The sequence below is a fragment of the Diaphorina citri genome, unplaced genomic scaffold, assembly GCF_000475195.1.
Source record: "Diaphorina citri unplaced genomic scaffold, Diaci psyllid genome assembly version 1.1 scaffold939, whole genome shotgun sequence".
Classification (NCBI taxonomy): domain Eukaryota; kingdom Metazoa; phylum Arthropoda; class Insecta; order Hemiptera; family Psyllidae; genus Diaphorina; species Diaphorina citri.
The window spans coordinates 100,894-120,098 of record NW_007378370.1 but is presented as its reverse complement, the minus strand read 5'-3'; the positions used below and the strand labels follow the sequence as shown (position 1 = coordinate 120,098).

General features: G+C 35.4%; 1 pseudogene; it reads right to left on the bottom strand.

Moving 5' to 3' along the window:
* Positions 1 to 298: 298 nt before the first annotated feature.
* The window catches only part of LOC103513209, a 33,858-nt pseudogene continuing 14,951 nt past the window's right edge, over positions 299 to 19,205 (bottom strand).

Genomic DNA, 19,205 nt, shown 5'->3' with positions numbered 1-19,205 from the left:
GAAGGAAAGTAATGTAATCGGTTCAAATTTTCGATGGTCAGTTTTTAGTGCCAAAACACGTTTTGAGGTTCCTAGAGCTTAAATACAAAGTTTCAGCCATTGGTTCGTGTGTCTGTCTGTAAACAAAATATCTCAAGAACGGTAAGAGCTAGGGACTTGAAATTTGGCATGCAGCTGTCAAATGTGACAAGGATGCGACACAAAACTTTTGGTTAAGATCGGTGCAACGGTTGGCGGCATTTTACCGCTTTTGGCGGTTTCCGGTGTAATTCAATAATATCTTGGGAACGGTATGAGCTTGAGAGCTTTGGGGAGTGGGCAGTCGTTGACTAGGAGTGCTACAGCATAGGATAGGATGATTGCGAACTGGATCTGTAGGGAAAGAAAAGATTCATTAGGCTTTATTATTAACATTATTATTATTATTTCTAAGAGGTTTGATAGAGGAAACTGTAGTCCACAAATGAGGCAAGAATGTAACACAAAACTTTTGGTTAAGATAGGTGCTGCGGTTGGCGGTATTTTTACCGCTTTTTGGCGGTTGTCAGCTATACTGACTAAACGGTTAGAGATATTGTAAATGTTACTATAGAACATAAAAATAAGCATTCAATAGGATAAGGAAAGTCGTGTGATGTTCACACCAGATTTTTTTAATCGAAGTTTCAAAAAAGTAAATTACCGGGCCGCACCCTGTACCTACTAATTCAAAAAACCCTTTATTACTGTTTGGCCCTACACCTAAAGCCTCGGAGAGGGCTTTGTGAACGAGCAGTATGTAAGTAGGTATTATAGGTTAGTTACAGGAAACTGTAACTGCTAAGGTCTTATCGTCCCGAAATCGAAGGAAGACAGGATAGGAGAAAGCCTGCCGTTCAGGATAAAATCCACCACGAGTGGGAATCGGACCCGCGGCCTAGCGCTTACGAGGCAGACGCGCTACCAACCAAGCTAACTAGGCTGGCGCATTAGGCATTTGTTTTAGAGTACCTACAACCTTGGAAAAAAAGCATCACATATCTTAGGTATTATCTATTGTAATGAACGCTTACGAGGCAGACGCGCTACCAACCAAGCTAACTAGGCTGGCGCATTAGGCATTTGTTTTAGAGTACCTACAACCTTGGAAAAAACTATCACATATCTTAGGTATTATCTATTGTAATGACACAAGTTCAACCTCCTCAAATCTCAAGTATTACATGAAACAAGTTCAAGTTACAAGCGTGTTACATGTTACTCAATGTGCAAAATATTACTAGTACAATATGGTCATGGCTAACGAAATCGGGTAGATTAATTAATCCTTAGTCCACTTGCTTACCACTTATTTAAGAGTTCAGGCTTGGCATATTTTAGGTAAATTTCATGTATTTTCAGTCAGCTATTGGTCACATAAGTTTAGTGTGCGCTTAATGTTTGAGGTATCTGTAGCGATTCAAGTAATGAAGTTAAAGTCTGTCCTTCGTTAAATATGAAATACTCTACAGAGGAAATCTACTATGGAAGCAAGATAGACATAAAGAGCTTAGGTATGTAGATAACATTTATTCTAATGTGTAACCTCCCTTACATCTCCATATTAGCATAATCGTCTGAAGATAGTAGATACCCAGCCCTGCTTATTTCGCGTCAGTGTTAAGCATAATATTACACTTTTTTTTTCTTCCATATTTCGATTGAACTGACTTAGAACTGGTTTCAAAGTTAGGTAAATGTGGATATTGTTTTTTCAACTTTTTTTTTTTTACTTTATTTCTGTCAAATATCCATAGATGCCAGTGGCGAAGCGTGTTTGTTTGTTTTTTTTCCATTGTTTCTAATGGAATAATCTTGTCTATTATCTTGAGACTCTCATGTTAAAGATTTAAAAAAGTGAGCTTTTAAATTTTGAAAATTCGAGTCTGTTCAAAAAGGAAGAAATTCTTGAAGCTGTAGTAACGTCACACTCAGTGAAAATATGAGTATCACTTTCACTTCAAAGGTAATGCGTACCTAATGACCCTAAACGACCAGAATGTTGACTTTTTTTTGTTTGTTGAAACTATAGGTTTAGGTCTGATCACAAAACTAACTACTCTTCTGCACTGAGAATTTCGGAATCGAATTATTTTTTCGGTAAAATTGTTCTTAGGAAATAGGTATCTATTAAGTTTCAATTTTTTCGCCATCTCTTAATTGAGCAAGAGGGCAAGTGGATATTCTAGATCGGAAGAGCGTCGTGTAAAAAAAAAAAAAAAAAAAAAAAAAAAAAAAAAAAAAGATTACGAGTTAATGGTTGATTTTCAAATAAAAACTATAAATAGTAATTGCGTTTTTCTCAGAAAATTTAGTGAGTTAGATAAGACGCTTTGTATTCAAGATGGTATTACGTATAGTATACCAATACATGTATTTTTAGCTATGGGCTGATGCTTTTGTTATTCTTTAATTTATGTTACAATTTGTTATACACATATATATGTATCTATTTTGTAAATAAAGTTTGGTCAAATGTTCAATAATGCTCAGAGCGCAAATGAGGGATAAACTCTAATTAGAACTCTAACTTACCAGTTGAAGCCTTGTGATGTACTTCTTCCACCAAAGATGCTTCTGCATGTGAGGTCCCAGGGGCAGCTAAGAAGTAATAGCTGTACATGACCACGTGAACGAAAGAGTTGGACGATTCCAATTGATGACTCCCTGTTCACCTGAAACATTTGGGGATGCAGGGAAAGATTAATAGCGATGGGAGTGACAGGCGACGTGAAACAGCAGAATACATGTATATTAAACTTGGCGGAGCGGAGCGCTGCCACCCTCCTTGATATATTGTTTTATTATTATTATTATTTTTTTTTACAGGGACTTGGTCATTCTCAATGGTATATCCCAGAAATCCCAGTACTTTTCCACAATGTTTTGTTCGATCCAAAAAATACATAAAATACATAAAGGACCGCGCTATCGTAGATTTGAACCATTATCGCGCGCATATAGTACAAACATTTGAAACTTAGCCAACGATAGCAGGATAGTACATTAAATTTCAACAAACATATTTAGCGCAGCTCTGCCGCGAGGTTGTCGTATGAACGCTAAACTATACAATGTATCCCAGGCCCCTCTGAAATACCTACATAGTTTTGGTTTAGAGAACTGTTAGGAACAATATATAGTACTGTTCAATCTTCGCCTTTCATTCAATACTCCCCATAAATGTGTCAAATCTTATATTATAAGAACGAGAATCCATTCACAGTTCACCATTTCATAGTTCACACACTGATCGCTCTATCTCTAGAACCACAACACCCTAGTATTGTCTATAGACCTTTGGTTAGAATGGTGGGGGCAAAGGGACTTTTCAGTCCTATCCCGGCAGTATAAACAAGGATATATTCTTTCTAATCTGCTTTCTGTACCGTATATAAATTAGTACATATTTGCCCAATTTAGAACCGAGACAGGTAAGTATATTAGGCTTTGAAATCCAGATCACAATATATTGAATGTCACGCGGTCATAGCAGAAGATACCACGTCAAATGTTACACCTAAATGTTAAATCTTATATTGAACATGGCAAAATGTTATTGAGTGCTCTTCATTAGATCTGGTTGGATTATTTTCAATGCAGGTAGTTTCTTTTTCGTCAACCTTTAAAGGACTTTTCTACTTATTTTATTTGACAAAAAATTTCAATTTTGAAAAGTGAAAACACATTCTTTTTTTGAAGTCACGAAAAGCTTAGTCGGACACATCAGGAAAAAAAAAGGTTGATTCGCGAATTTTCGCACTTTCATATTGCTTAGCGGGCGGGTGTAATCTGATAATCCATAGGATTATGCTCTTTATTACTGTCGACCAAAAGCGGGATAGTTGGGATACGGGTTTTGGTGCCTGATAAATCTGACAATATTTCCTATAGTACTGTGGGTGGACTCCTTCGCATCTTACCTAACGCTATAAAAAGGACATTAATACGTATTAATGTTCAAAAAAAAGGTTGATTCGCGAATTTTCGCACTTTCATATTGCTTAGCGGGCGGGTGTAATCTGATAATCCATAGGATTATGCTCTTTATCACTGTCGACCAAAAGTGGGATAGTTGGGATACGGGTTTTGGTGCCTGACAAATCTGACAATAGTTCCTATAGTACTGTGGTTGGACTCCTTCGCACCTTACCTAACGCTATAAAAAGGACATTAATACGTATTAATGTTCGTTTTATAAATGGTACTTATACGAGAAAATGGTTCAGTAAAAAAGAGAGAAAAAAAGTGCTACAGAAACGTTATACCTATAGAAAAATAAATTATAGGAACGTAGGGTACCAATTAGAAAAGAAATAAAAAATGTAGACGAGTAAGTATGACATATAAATGCGCATAGCGACCGGTGCCAGCATGGTAGGTAAACATTGGATTTTAGGATTATTGAAATATTGGGAAAACCCTAGAATGCTGCAGTGAGCACCAAATTTGTGATATAATAACACAAAGAAACTGCATTTACATTTACATTCTATTTACATAGGTACCTACATAAATATTAGGAGCAAATTCTGAACCACTAACTTTCTTTCCTTGGGGGGCTCAATTTGATTGTATACTACGTATTAGAACAGGGTGTACGTATCTATACGTAAACCAAACTATCTCGTTCTAGAAGAATCTTCTGTATTTACGAGAAAAAGGTGCCGGAAAGACCTCCAGACTTCCTGGTGCAGTCAAAATTTGACCGACTCTACGGTTATACTACGTATTAGAACAGGGTGTACGTATCTATACGTAAACCAAACTATCTCGTTCTAGAAGAATCTTCTGTATTTACGAGAAAAATGTGCCGGAAAAACCTACAGACTTCCTGGTGCAGTCAAAATTTGACCGACTCTACGGTTTTTTCTCTGTGAGTAGGAAGTAAACCTCACGGCTGAAGACTGTTTGGATAAGTGATAAACCCATAGAACCTATAGATACGATATCTGCTGTCACCTAAGCTACCCAGTAACTTATAACAATAAACAATAGATCGACACAATATTGATGTCATCTCACGGCTGAAGACTGTTTGGATAAGTGATAAACCCATAGAACCTATAGATACGATATCTGCTGTCACCTAAGCTACCCAGTAACTTGCAACAATAAACAATAGATCGACACAATATTGATGTCAGCAGTTCTGGGAGCTCTTGGATGTGACAGACCCATGATTCGTGGCAGTCGAAGTGTGTGAGTTGTAGAGTGTGTATGTGTGCTGAAATCCTCTGGTGAGTCCTTCCTTATTACTACTCCTGTCAATATTATAACTCTAAGAAAGCAACGACGATCATTTTCAACTTTTGTCCATCATTTAAATAAACAATAAATCAATAAACATAACATAATTATTTTACTATCACTTTTCCATTCGCCAGTTCTCCATTTCGTCCAAGTTAACTCTAAGAAAGCAACGACGATCATTTTCAACTTTTGTCCATCATTTAAATAAACAATAAATCAATAAACATAACATAATTATTTTATTATCACTCTTCAATTCGCCACTTCTCCATTTCGTCCAGGTCGAGGGTTCGAATCCCTTCTAGGAGCCGTATTTATGTTCATAGAAACGTATCTGTAGAAAGGTTTCAACTGGCCTTCGATTTGGAAGTATCATTCCCCGGACTCGGACTGCCGGAATGGTTATACTGCCAAGCCCATGTAGAAACGTATCTGTAGAAAGGTTTCAACTGGCCTTCGATTTGGAAGTATCATTCCCCGGACTCGGACTGCCGGAATGGTTATACTGCCAAGCCCATGCCTGAGATTATGTTCTGTGAAACACTACCATAGTGTTTTTTCTAACATAACTAATCTTCAACCTCCAAATGTCGGACATGCAAAAAATTGGCCTGATAAAAAACACATTTTTTTAACTTTATTTCATATAGGGATTCAGAATTAGCACGACAGATGTGAGAGTGATATCCTTTCGCGTGATATTGTATCTTGGTACCTAATATAAATCAAAATATGTACTCTTTAAGCATGGCATACCTATGTATATCTAAGTAGGTACCTATCTAATATCTTCTGTCTCTAATTAACAAGGGCATTACTATCGTAGGTTGCTAGGTCCATTCATAATGGTAGGTAGGTATTACAACATTCCTCACTCAACCTAAGGAAAATAGCCTTATTTGGAGTTCAAGGGTTCGAAGGCCTTAAAGAGAGAAAATTTCGTGGAAGGTTGAAATACAGGTGACAGTGGATCACTGCTATATTTTACTCCTTAATTTAAGCAAATATTTAAACAAAGAATGTATTTCGTGTCTGGTATCTGAAGAAAGAATGTCATTTGCTTGCATTTTAGGGTGAAATCGTTCGATCAAGAATTGAATATTTTCATTTGGTTTTTTCCGCAGTTTATTTCCTACTGAACAACGAAGAGTCATGCTTATAATATGCTGCTTTCAAGTGTGATGTCCTGGTGACATCATCAAGGGGTCTTATTTTCCAAGCTCTTCATTCAATGGTTCCCATTTAACTATGTAAGTGAAATAAATCCCATCCTCCAATGGTAAACAAATTACCTACCAAGTAGGTACTTCAGTGATATGCTGATATGTAAAAGTAGAAGTTGATGTAGAAGTTCTGCTTCTACATGTAACTTTGTCACGTCACTGCTACATTGTATCGACACTTAATGGGCTAACCAGAATGGAAGTTACTAGACATGGATCAGGAAATACTCTGATGTGGACTTGTCAGTGTCTTTATTACAATAATTTGGTATTGTTATTGGAAAGTAATGGGTAGATGCCTACACATAATTGCATTCAGACATCATGCATATTACTTAGTACTTTGATAGTAAGGAGAGCTACCTACGTCAATAGTTTAGACGGAAAATATGCGTAGAATTAATGTTAATGTCTTAGACTTCATTAGGAGTCAGAATTTCATAAATTGCATATAACTTTACCGAAGTATTTGAGCTTTTATAGTACATATATGTAATATTTCATTTCAGTCGGGCTGCAAAAAAGAATGTTGTATGCCAATTTTGGGACATTGACCGTTAGGCCATTTCCCTACGCTAGCCCCAACATTTTTCTACAATAGAACTTGCGGGCGAGATTTTGATTTCAGACAGGTGAGATTTCAGACACACTTACCTTTGATAAACTTGATGTAAGCCCAAACCCAGAACACCATATTGGAGTGATGATACACATGCAGGAAAGAGATGTGAGACTGTTTCTTCCTCAGGACGAAGAATACCTGGAATTAAGAAATAATCCACAATGTACAATGAGCCTTTTCGGTCTAAACTTACTGTTTTATTTTCAAAGTCCTCATCATATTAAGCTCAATGAGCAAAATGAAGCACCGCTTTTCGATCTAATTGATATCCTCGAGATGAAAATAATATGTATAAAAAATTAGATCGTATTTTTGGTATCATAAACTTTTGACCTGAGGCATTGTCGTGAATGTTTATAATGTACAATGAGCCTTTTCGGTCTAAACTTACTGTTTTATTTTCAAAGTCCTCATCATATTAAGCTCAATGAGCAAAATGAAGCACCACTTTTCGATCTAATTGATATCCTCGAGATGAACATAATATGTATAGCAAATTAGATCGTATTTTTGGTATCATAAACTTTTGACCTGAGGCATTGTCGTGAATGTTTACGTAGGTATATTTGGTAAAAGTTCACCTCGGCCATTCCTTTAAATTTGTTTGTGGTTATCTTTCTTGTATGAGGGTAAGTATAATATTTTCAATTTTGCACTTACCGTGTCTAACAAATCGGTGATCTTGGATATCAAGTAATACCAGGCTGCTTCCATCAACTGAAATAAAAAGAGGAATAAGTTACTCGACCATGCTTTACATGTAGATATCAACCTGGGTCATTAAAAAATAAATAGGCAGGAAAATCTTCCATGTCTTCATTTCCTAACGACCGACATTATAAAAGAAAGAATTTACATAGGTTGGTAATCCGTATCCTACAGAACTCTAGCTCCGTTTTGATTTGTACTGTCTGAGAAAGTATGTTTAGTTTGATTTGATTCTTTCTTTGATTGATGAGTGATGATTTTTACGCTCTGGATTACCTGAAGGTATCACAATTTAAGTTGATCACAATATGGGCATATAGCATCACAACTTCGAGGAGTTTAACTTTGAAAAACGGGACACTTACCACTTTGAAGAGAGGATTGCCAGCCTGAGGGAGTGGTTTACAGCTATGATTTATCAAATAGGGAATAGCATTGTCTGTGGTGAACACCTGAAACCAAATAAAACGATCACATGTGAGAGACAAGTTTCAAAGGAGGTTACTTTCAGCGTTATACAGTCCGCACTTTGAAAAAGTATCTATTGGTAATGTACTTTGAAAAAGTATCAGTCTATTGTTAATACGATTCGCAAAATATCCATGTTTTTACAGTATTGTCAATTGACAAGCATGTTGTTAGTGTGCGGGCGATAAGAGAACATTCATGTTTGGTTCATATTTGACACGTAAAAATTAACCAGGAACTGTCCTTTTAATTAAATTTTATTTAGGAAGTGATCAATGTTTCGAGGAAGAAAAATATTTTTTCAAACTGACGGAATGACCTTGCCGTTATTAATTCTAGATGATAACTGAGTGATCACAAGTACCTGATAGCTGACACCAACTTGCAATAAATAATCATATTATGTATGTACAATGTGCATGGTACCCACATAGATAAATTACTAGTACTTAAACGCCCGCTATCTGGCAATCTGGCATATTTTATTACAGTAAATTAGATTTATTCAGTGGTTTGGTTGAGAGGCTGACAAAAAACGCCGAGCCCGTCTGTTCAGGAGAAAAGGCCAAGAAAAAAAAAAGGTTGATTCGCGAATTTTCGCACTTTCATATTGCTTAGCGGGCGGGTGTAATCTGATAATCCATAGGATTATGCTCTTTATTACTGTCGACCAAAAGCGGGATAGTTGGGATACGGGTTTTGGTGCCTGATAAATCTGACAATATTTCCTATAGTACTGTGGGTGGACTCCTTCGCATCTTACCTAACGCTATAAAAAGGACATTAATACGTATTAATGTTCATTTTATAAATGGTACTTATACGAGAAAATGGTTCAGTAAAAAAGAGAGAAAAAAAGTGCTACAGAAACGTTATACCTATAGAAAAATAAATTATAGGAACGTAGGGTACCAATTAGAAAAGAAATAAAAAATGTAGACGAGTAAGGTAAATAACCTGTTCATGTCCTGACTACTTGAAGCTTGGAACTCTGTGAACATAAAAAAGAACGTTCGAGAAAATTCTAAATGTTTCAGTCTGATTTCTATCAAGATATTCTGCAATCTTGATAGAAATCAGAAGCTTGTTGAAGCTTTAAGCTTGAAAATTTCAGATATAAAATGGTGGACTTTCATAATCAAGGAGTTATGAGTTTTGCAATGCATTTGATTCAGTTTTTCATTTATTTCTTAGTTGGGCAAGTCTTTTCATCTGCGCATACTATCGACTTTATCCCATTGTCAAAGAAGAAGGGTCTTACAAATAACATACAATTAGCCATTACATGATCATTGATCATATATTGGTATTTACACTATTTACCATTAGGTTTATTGCTTTTATTGCTACTACAGTTTGAATTTTAATGGCCCTCGCGAATGTTTAGGCTATAAAACGCGAGTGACGAATATACAAATGAGAGTAATAAACATGAAAATGTGAGAAATTAAGTAAACTATATGTGAATAACGTAAGAGTCAAGATCAAGGTTGAAGAAAATGTCCAGAATTTAATGAGACAAAATGTGGTGATTTTGAACAAAGAAAAAACGCCATTCCATAGATGAGTGAGTGACTATTAAAATCTGGATTGTGTGAGAGCAGTTAAATAGTTAGGTTCGTTAGCTAAACTTAAGGTATGTACGGTTCAACATGTTTTTAATCGGCCCAATCTTATCAGTCGTTTTAACTTTAAGCAGGAGAGTATTTGCTGCATTCTGAATTTCTGAAATCAAGCAACACATGAGTAGATCTTCATTTGTGATCTCAGTGAATCTTATGAGTCGATCAAACCGTAAAGCATTAGAAAAGTGCCCAGACAACTTTGCACATGTGTTTATCCAAGCCCCTTATTATGTGACCTTGACAGCATCAACTTTCAGTATTTATCGCAAGTCTTGGAATTGGATTTTTAAAAACGCGAGTAAACAAAAACAATATAATTTTCCACGACATCTTCGTATGCTGATGAACAAGAAATGCTAAAGGTTACATAGGGCCTACTGATAGTAAAGTGATAGCTAAAGTCTAACCATTTCAAGAAGTATTTCTTACGCCTACGAAAGCATTTCGTAGTGATGACGAAGTACCAAAATGTGTGGATAGAACAGCTGAGTAATGAGCTGATGAGGTATGACACTAAGGTTGCTCAGTACTTTTGTCACCTTTGTCCTTTATACTTATGATTTATTTCTTCATAATTACCCTCTCAAGTTGTCCGCAGTCTTTGAAGAACAATTCTCAAGTGGCATTTTATCTTAAACAAAATGACAACCACAATGAGGTGTTCCTACGGATGTTAGAACTGCTACATGATTTATCAAATAGGGAATAGCATTGTCTGTGGTGAACACCTGAAACCAAATAAAACGATCACATGTGAGAGACAAGTTTCAAAGGTGGTTACTTTCAGCGTTAAACAGTCCGCACTTTGAAAAAGTATCTATTGGTAATGTACTTTGAAAAAGTATCAGTCTATTGTTAATACGTTCCGCAAAATATCCATGTTTTTACAGTATTGTCAATTGACAAGCATATTGTTAGTGTGCGGGCGATAAGAGAACATTCATGTTTGGTTCATATTTGACACGTAAAAATTAACCAGGAACTGTCCTTTTAATTTTATTTAGGAAGTGATCAATGTTTCGAGGAAGAAAAATATTTTTTCAAACTGACGGTATAACCTTGTCGTTATTAATTCTAGATGATAACTGAGTGATCAGAAGTACCTGATAGCTGACACCAACTTGCAATAATCATATGTATGTACAATGTGCATGGTACCCACATAGATAAATTACTAGTACTTAAACGCCCGCTATCTGGCAATCTGGCATATTTTATTACAGTAAATTAGATTTATTCAGTGGTTTGGTTGAGAGGCTGACAAAAAACGCCGAGCCCGTCTGTTCAGGAGAAAAGGCCAAGAAAAAAAAAAGGTTCATATAGGGATTCAGAATTAGCACGACAGATGTGAGAGTGATATCCTTTCGCGTGATATTGTATCTATTTGGTACCTAATATAAATCCTAATATACTTAAATCACCTAATATAAATCTAATATAAATCAAAATTATACCTAATATAGTACCTAATATAAATCAAAATATGTACTCTTTAAGCATGGCATACCTATATCTAAGTAGGTACCTATCTAATATCTTCTATCTCTAATTAACAAGGGCATTACTATCGTAGGTTGCTAGGTCCATTCATAACGGTAGGTAGGTATTACAACATTCCTCACTTAACCTAAGGAAAATAGCCATATTTGGAGTTCAAGGGTTCGAGGACCTTAAAGAGAGAAAATTTCGTGGAAGGTTGAAATACAGGTGACAGTGGATCACTGCTATATTTTACTCCTTAATTTAAGCAAATATTTAAACAAAGAATGTATTTCGTGTCTGGTATCTGAAGAAAGAATGTCATTTGCTTGCATTTTAGGGTGAAATCCTTCGATCAAGAATTGAATATTTTCATTTGGTTTTTTCCACAGTTTATTTCCTACTGAACAACGAAAAGTCATGCTTATAATATGCTGCTTTCAAGTGTGATGTCCTGGTGACATTAATTTAAGCAAATATTTAAACAAAGAATGTATTTCGTGTCTGGTATCTGAAGAAAGAATGTCATTTGCTTGCATTTTAGGGTGAAATCGTTCGATCAAGAATTGAATATTTTCATTTGGTTTTTTCCGCAGTTTATTTCCTACTGAACAACGAAGAGTCATGCTTATAATATGCTGCTTTCAAGTGTGATGTCCTGGTGACATCTTTTTTCCACAGTTTATTTCCTACTGAACAACGAAGAGTCATGCTTATAATATGCTGCTTTCAAGTGTGATGTCCTGGTGACATCATCCAGGGGTCTTATTTTCCAAGCTCTTCATTCAATGGTTCCAATTTAACTATGTCAGTGAAATAAATTAATCCCATCCTCCAGTGGTAAACAAATTACCTACCAAGTAGGTACTTCAGTGATATGTAAAAGTAGAAGTTGATGTAGAAGTTCTGCTTCTACATGTAACTTTGTCACGTCACTGCTACATTGTATCGACACTTTGGTGACATTATCAAGGGGTCTTATTTTCCAAGCTCTTCATTCAATGGTTCCCATTTAACTATGTAAGTGAAATAAATCCCATCCTCCAATGGTAAACAAATTACCTACCAAGTAGGTACTTCAGTGATATGCTGATATGTAAAAGTAGAAGTTGATGTAGAAGTTCTGCTTCTACATGTAACTTTGTCACGTCACTGCTACATTGTATCGACACTTAATGGGCTAACCAGAATGGAAGTTACTAGACGAATAGTTTCAGCTACGGACATAATACAGGTACTATGTAGGCATTTCAGATAGCTACTTTGTAACATACCGTAATTTATGGTCAAGGTCTTCAGAACCTGCCCATTTACATTAGTACGAAAAGAAAATTACACAACAATTATAACTTTATAATATTGACTAAGTAATAAAATTCAATATTCTACTGATTAGATTAATACCTAAAATAGGCAACTTTAGTACTTGGATAGCTATACAACAAACAGAATACAACAGCTATAAAACGATGCGTTGAATAATGTAGAAAATCGACCTGAAGGAAGGTAACATAAAAAGGTCTTTGACAGAAAGCTTGGCGTTAAAAAATATTGTTAATTGAAACAACTCGATCATTTTCTGACTTGGGAGACATTTGGGACAATTACAGAGGATATAAACATAGGAAAAGCAATGACCGGACACTCGGGTAAACCGATCGGGTAGATGCCTACACATAATTGCATTCAGACATCATGCATATTACTTAGTACTTTGATAGTAAGGAGAGCTACCTACGTCAATAGTTTGGACGGAAAATATGCGTAGAATTAATGCCTTAGACTTCATTAGGAGTCAGAATTTCATAAATTGCATATAACTATACCGAAGTATTTGAGCTTTTATAGTATATGTAATATTTCATTTCAGTCGGGCTGCAAAAAAGAATGTTGTTTGCCAATTTTGGGACATTGACCGTTAGGCCATTTCCCTACGCTAGCCCCCTGAAGGAAGGTAACATAAAAAGGTCTTTGACAGAAAGCTTGGCGTTAAAAAATATTGTTAATTGAAACAACTCGATCATTTTCTGACATGGGAGACATTTGGGGCAATTATAGAGGATATAAACATAGGAAAAGCAATGACCGGACACTCAGGTAAACCGATCCAAAAAACAAATTCTCCAGTATGTTGCCAAACCGGTCTTGAAGCCTGAAGTTCGTTCATGCTATGCCCTAAGCTAGTAAGCTCTTAATTGTACATTTAACTGACCAGGTCAACTGATTTCGCTCGCTTTTAAAGCCTCATATTGGCAACAACTTCAAATTCTCCAGTATGTTGCCAAACCGGTCTTGAAGCCTGAAGTTCGTTCATGCTATGCCCTAAGCTAGTAAGCTCTTAATTGTACATGTCACTGACCAGATCAACTGATTTCGCTCGCTTTTAAATCCTCATGTTCATGTCGGCAACAACTCGTTCATGATGGATCTCGAAGTAGCAATAAAACCAGATGAATTTTTACAATACTTCAATACGAATATCTCGATTTAGGAATCAAGAGTATCCAGAAAAAAAAGTCAAAGAACATAAATATACCAACATATTTGAGGCACAAAAAGTAAGTAAATCAAATGAGATCTATTCATTATCATTATTTCATTTATTATCTAAGCAATTCTGACCGAAACTTGATTCTAATGATCGTAATTCAACAATAGTTAGGGACTTGGTAAACATGAAAGCAAGATGTAGTAACTATAAAGACATAAGTGGTCCAAAGTTTTGGTCAAGGTCATGTCTCACCTGTCATGACTAATGGGGAACTAGGAGATGAAGTTGGACTTGATTCTAATGATCGTAATTCAACAATAGTTAGGGACTTGGTAAACATGAAAGCAAGATGTAGTAACTATTAAGACATAAGTGGTTCAAAGTTTTGGTCAAGGTCATGTCTCACCTGTCATGACTAATGGGGAACTAGGAGATGAAGTTGAGGGGTTATAGAAAAATGTATGAAAGCAGAGAATATATGGAACAATGGAAACAAACAGGGAAGAGAAATGAAGTAGTATCAAATGAATCAGCAGAAAATATGAATCTAAAAGAAGATTCTATTAAATATGAATCCAAGATTCTATGCTACTATAAGCAAGTCTTGTGGTTATTACATAATGACAGCTGACCATGACAAAGGGATTTCATGTCAAAACCGATTAATATTCAAATTAGCATTCGATTTTCACTCATTATCAATGATTTATCAAATAGGGAATAGCATTGTCTGTGGTGAACACCTGAAACCAAATAAAACGATCACATGTGAGAGACAAGTTTCAAAGGAGGTTACTTTCAGCGTTATACAGTCCGCACTTTGAAAAAGTATCTATTGGTAATGTACTTTGAAAAAGTATCAGTCTATTGTTAATACGATTCGCAAAATATCCATGTTTTTACAGTATTGTCAATTGACAAGCATGGGAACAATGAAACAAACAGGGAAGAGAAGGGCTGAAGTATCAAATGAATCAGCAGAAAATATGAATCTAAAAGAAGATTCTATTAAATATGAATTCGGAACAATGAAACAAACAGGGAAGAGAAGGGCTGAAGTATCAAATGAATCAGCAGAAAATATGAATCTAAAAGAAGATTCTATTAAATTTAATATGAATCTAAGATTCTATGCTACTGTAAGCAAGTCTTGTGGTTATTACATAATGACAGCTGACCATGACAAAGGGATTTCATGTCAAAACCGATTAATATTCAAACTAGCATTCGATTTTCACTCATTATCAATTATCCATTACGAGACTATGTTACTATGGTTACTATGTAATTTCGAAATGGGTCAGATTATGTCTTTGTAGGTGAGAACTCATTATCAATTATCCATTACGAAACTATGTTACTATGGTTACTATGTAATTTCGAAATGGGTCAGATTATGTCTTTGTAGGTGAGACTAACTGAGGTTTTTCGTGCGGTAGGCGGATATACTGAACTGTGTTTTAGTTTTACTGTCTACAATGTCGTAAGTAGATACATCCGGACCAATATGTGTTTCCTTCAGGACAGGGTGAGGTAAAACAAAAGGTATGTTTCTTCCACGTGGGGGAGCCCTCATGCATACATTGACTGTGTTTCCACTTTCCCGTCTTTATAAGATGTATGAATATGACTTTAATAAGGGAGAATCGTGAGAATAACTGAGGTTTTTCGTGCGGTAGGCGGATATACTGAACTGTGTTTTAGTTTTACTGTCTACAATGTCGTAAGTAGATACAGCCGGACCAATATGTGTTTCCTTCAGGACAGGGTCAGCTAAAACAAAAGGTATGTTTCTTCCACGTGGGGGAGCCCTCATGCATACTTTGACTGTGTTTCCACTTTCCCGTCTTTATAAGATGTATGAATATGACTACGTGGGGGAGCCCTCATGCATACATTGACTGTGTTTCCACTTTCCCGTCTTTATAAGATGTATGAATATGACTTCATAAGTATAGTATCTTTGAGACGTTTTTTCGCAAAGAAAGCTGTCCTGCCTTCCTATCTTATCTTAATTCTGTATTCTATCCACTCAATGGAGATTTTGGCTTTTGCCATATTTTAATAATAACAAGTATGTTGAAAATATGCCGCACAAATCAAAATTTCCTTAATGGACGTACACCGGTTTTTCCGGTGTACACCGGCTTAGACATTTACATTTATCATCGGTTGTTTCAGCTCAGTAGGTAATTGGAAGGGAACAAAACATGATAAATAGGTAGGGTAATCGTATGATTATTACGGTGTTACTAACCTATCTTGCATCAAACATAATCAATTAGAACGACCTGATCTTTGCGCTGTAATTACCCCTTGGATCCACGGTTTAACCTTTTTCAGGACAATTGTTAAAGTGTACTACATACATGAGGGAATTACCAAGTATAGTATCTTTGAGACGTTTTTTCGCAAAGAAAGCTGTCCTGCCTTCCTATCTTATCTTAATTCTGTATTCTATCCACTCAATGAAGATTTTGGCTTTTGCCATATTTTCATAATAACAAGTATGTTGAAAATATGCCGCACAAATCAAAATTTCTTTAATGGACGTACACCGGTTTTTCCGGTGTATTATGATACACCGGCTTCGACGTATTATGACACACCGGCTTAGACATTTACATTTATCATCGGTTGTTTCAGCTCAGTAGGTAATTGGAGGGGAACAAAACATGATAAATAGGTAGGGTAATCGTATGATTATTACGGTGTTACTAACCTATCTTGCATCAAACATAATCAATTAGAACGACCTGATCTTTGCGCTGTAATTGCCCCTTGGATCCGCGGTTTAACCTTTTTCAGGACAATTGTTAAAGTGTACTACATACATGAGGGAATTACATCTTGAAATATTTATTTTTATGTGTTGATCTGTGTGTGCTATATTTTCTCTTTAGGAAATCGGTTGCTTCCGGAGACCATCAGTAGAACTTGATCAATAACAATCAACAATGTCTTCACTCGTTGAGATTCCATTTTAGAAAAATAGTAAGTCTTGTTGGAAAATTAGACCTTGTGACAGAACCTGTATCTCGGTATATCGGGTCTGTTGTGTTTCACCAAAAGACAAATCAAAATCAAATGATGCGACGCGACGGCAAATTTAGGATTATCTACAAGATGTTTGTATCTAATCTTTGGTCCCTATCAAGCTTTCTTGAAGAACGTTACCAGAAGCACTTTCTTTCATTTGCAAGAGATATTCAACTATTAACAGAAAAACTTTTAAACAAAGCTGCCTCAATCATAAACATATTCGGTACCCATCAAAACACGTTGCCAGATGAAGAGAAGAAGTAAATGAAAAATATGTAGACGAATTGCCACTTAATTAATGGATTAATATTAATAATTTTTATAGTTCAAGTTGTCATAGGAAAAATCGATGAAGGATACAACTACTTAGCAATATCACCTGGTGGTAGTTCCGTAGTGGGATTTCTTCCGACACATACGGAAACTCATTTGAATATCTACTTGTTAATTATTTAATATTTTGAATCTTGTTCAATATTAATTATTCAATATTCAAATATTTTATCTGCGGTAAAGGCTTCTAATAGTTTTTCTATTAATTATGTTCTAATTTCTAATATAATTATGGAAAGTGTAATAATGTACAGTATGTCTCAAAAGGGCTCACTTGTGTGCGATTCTTCAAGATGTGGAGATATATCTCATTTGGTTAGTCCGGCCGAACATGCTTTTAGTAGCAGTGTAAAGGCTGGGCAGGAACTTTTGGGTCTTACAGTATTTATATTTTATACTGATCTACTGACATTTGCATCAAAAAGCTACAGCTTAAAGTGTATTACTAGGATTCACTATTCGCTAATGATAATTATATTATGAAGTAATCAATATGTACATACTTAGACTAGTTGGATCAAAATCTCTACATAAATTTCGACACGAAAGAAGGAAGAAGAAAGAAAAGTAGCTAACATCGAGACATTAAAATACAATATGTAGGCAGAAAGGGCAGCGATGAGAGGAAGTTCGTAGTACTACAAGAAAACCAACTTGATGTGTACAGGAAGATTTTAATTCTCAAGGCTTTAGAGATAGCTGCAAAATTTAGAGAAAACTTTATTGTAATGATTTTATTATACATATTACATACATATATGCATGTGTTTAGTATTTGCAAATCTTTTTAGCAACAATTCCCATAAAAACTTCACAAAGTTTTGAAATTCTCTAGTGAGTTGATGGCAGAAACTGCAGACATCACATCGTAGACAATGATAAAGATATGAAGACATCATACTTGATGACAGTTCAACACTTGACAAATAACATACAGAACAGCGAGCTGACACATGTTTCAACAGTTCGTCAACCAAGATCAAATTTAATCTGACAAATTTGGTTATAATCCTCATTTTTGACGCACTAATATGTTAGGGTCAAGGATTTGGGAGGTTATCAGACATATGATCTGTAAATAATATTTCAGGTGACACATACATACTCGTATGGTAGGTATTGTAGGTAAATACCCTTTTACTGGCAACCTTGTGCTAAGCAAACTAATTTGGAGGTTTAAATTTTGTTTTCGGCGAGGCTAAAGTTCACGATTTTTCGGCGCTTAGTATCCCTAGAGTATGAGAGTACATTGTTTAATCAAGCAGATTGGAAATACATTATTCCATAGTACCTAGTGATAACTGATAACAAAAGATATTAGGTACCTAGCGATTAGTTGTAAATAGTTAGAATTATAATGTTACTTTATCATATATCTGTGACACTATTCAACGATTTTGAAATCTCTGTTGTTTTCTTTACATGTTCTCGAACAACTCGGATAAAAACAGTGAAAAAGGAAACACGTGTTAATTGAAATTTATACGATTGATCAATCCATTTCAATAAATGGGTATTTCACGATGATGGCTCGCGACTTACATATGTTCGATTTAGGTTAAAAAGTCCGGTTTGGATTCTAGAATTTCTAGAAAATATTGAAATAACGTCAGATTTCTTCATATTATATTATCATTACCTATTATTTTCAGTAGATGTTATTTTTACTTAAAATCTATGATTCTATGATGTTATTTCGCGGTTATTTGACTAGACGAGTTTCCAGCGAAACTTTTCACAAAGGGAGTTTTTTTTTACTTTTGAGCTTAATTATGCACAGTCTAAGATCATAAAAAATTCAGCTAATCAGAAACATTATCAAGTGTATTCTCTTTGGTCTAAAATTCTATAATGATCTACAGATCGAAAGGACAGTAGCCAGCGGCTTTGCCGCATTGCACATATCAGGTGCGTGAAGTTATAGCTTATGTTTTTTGAATGCC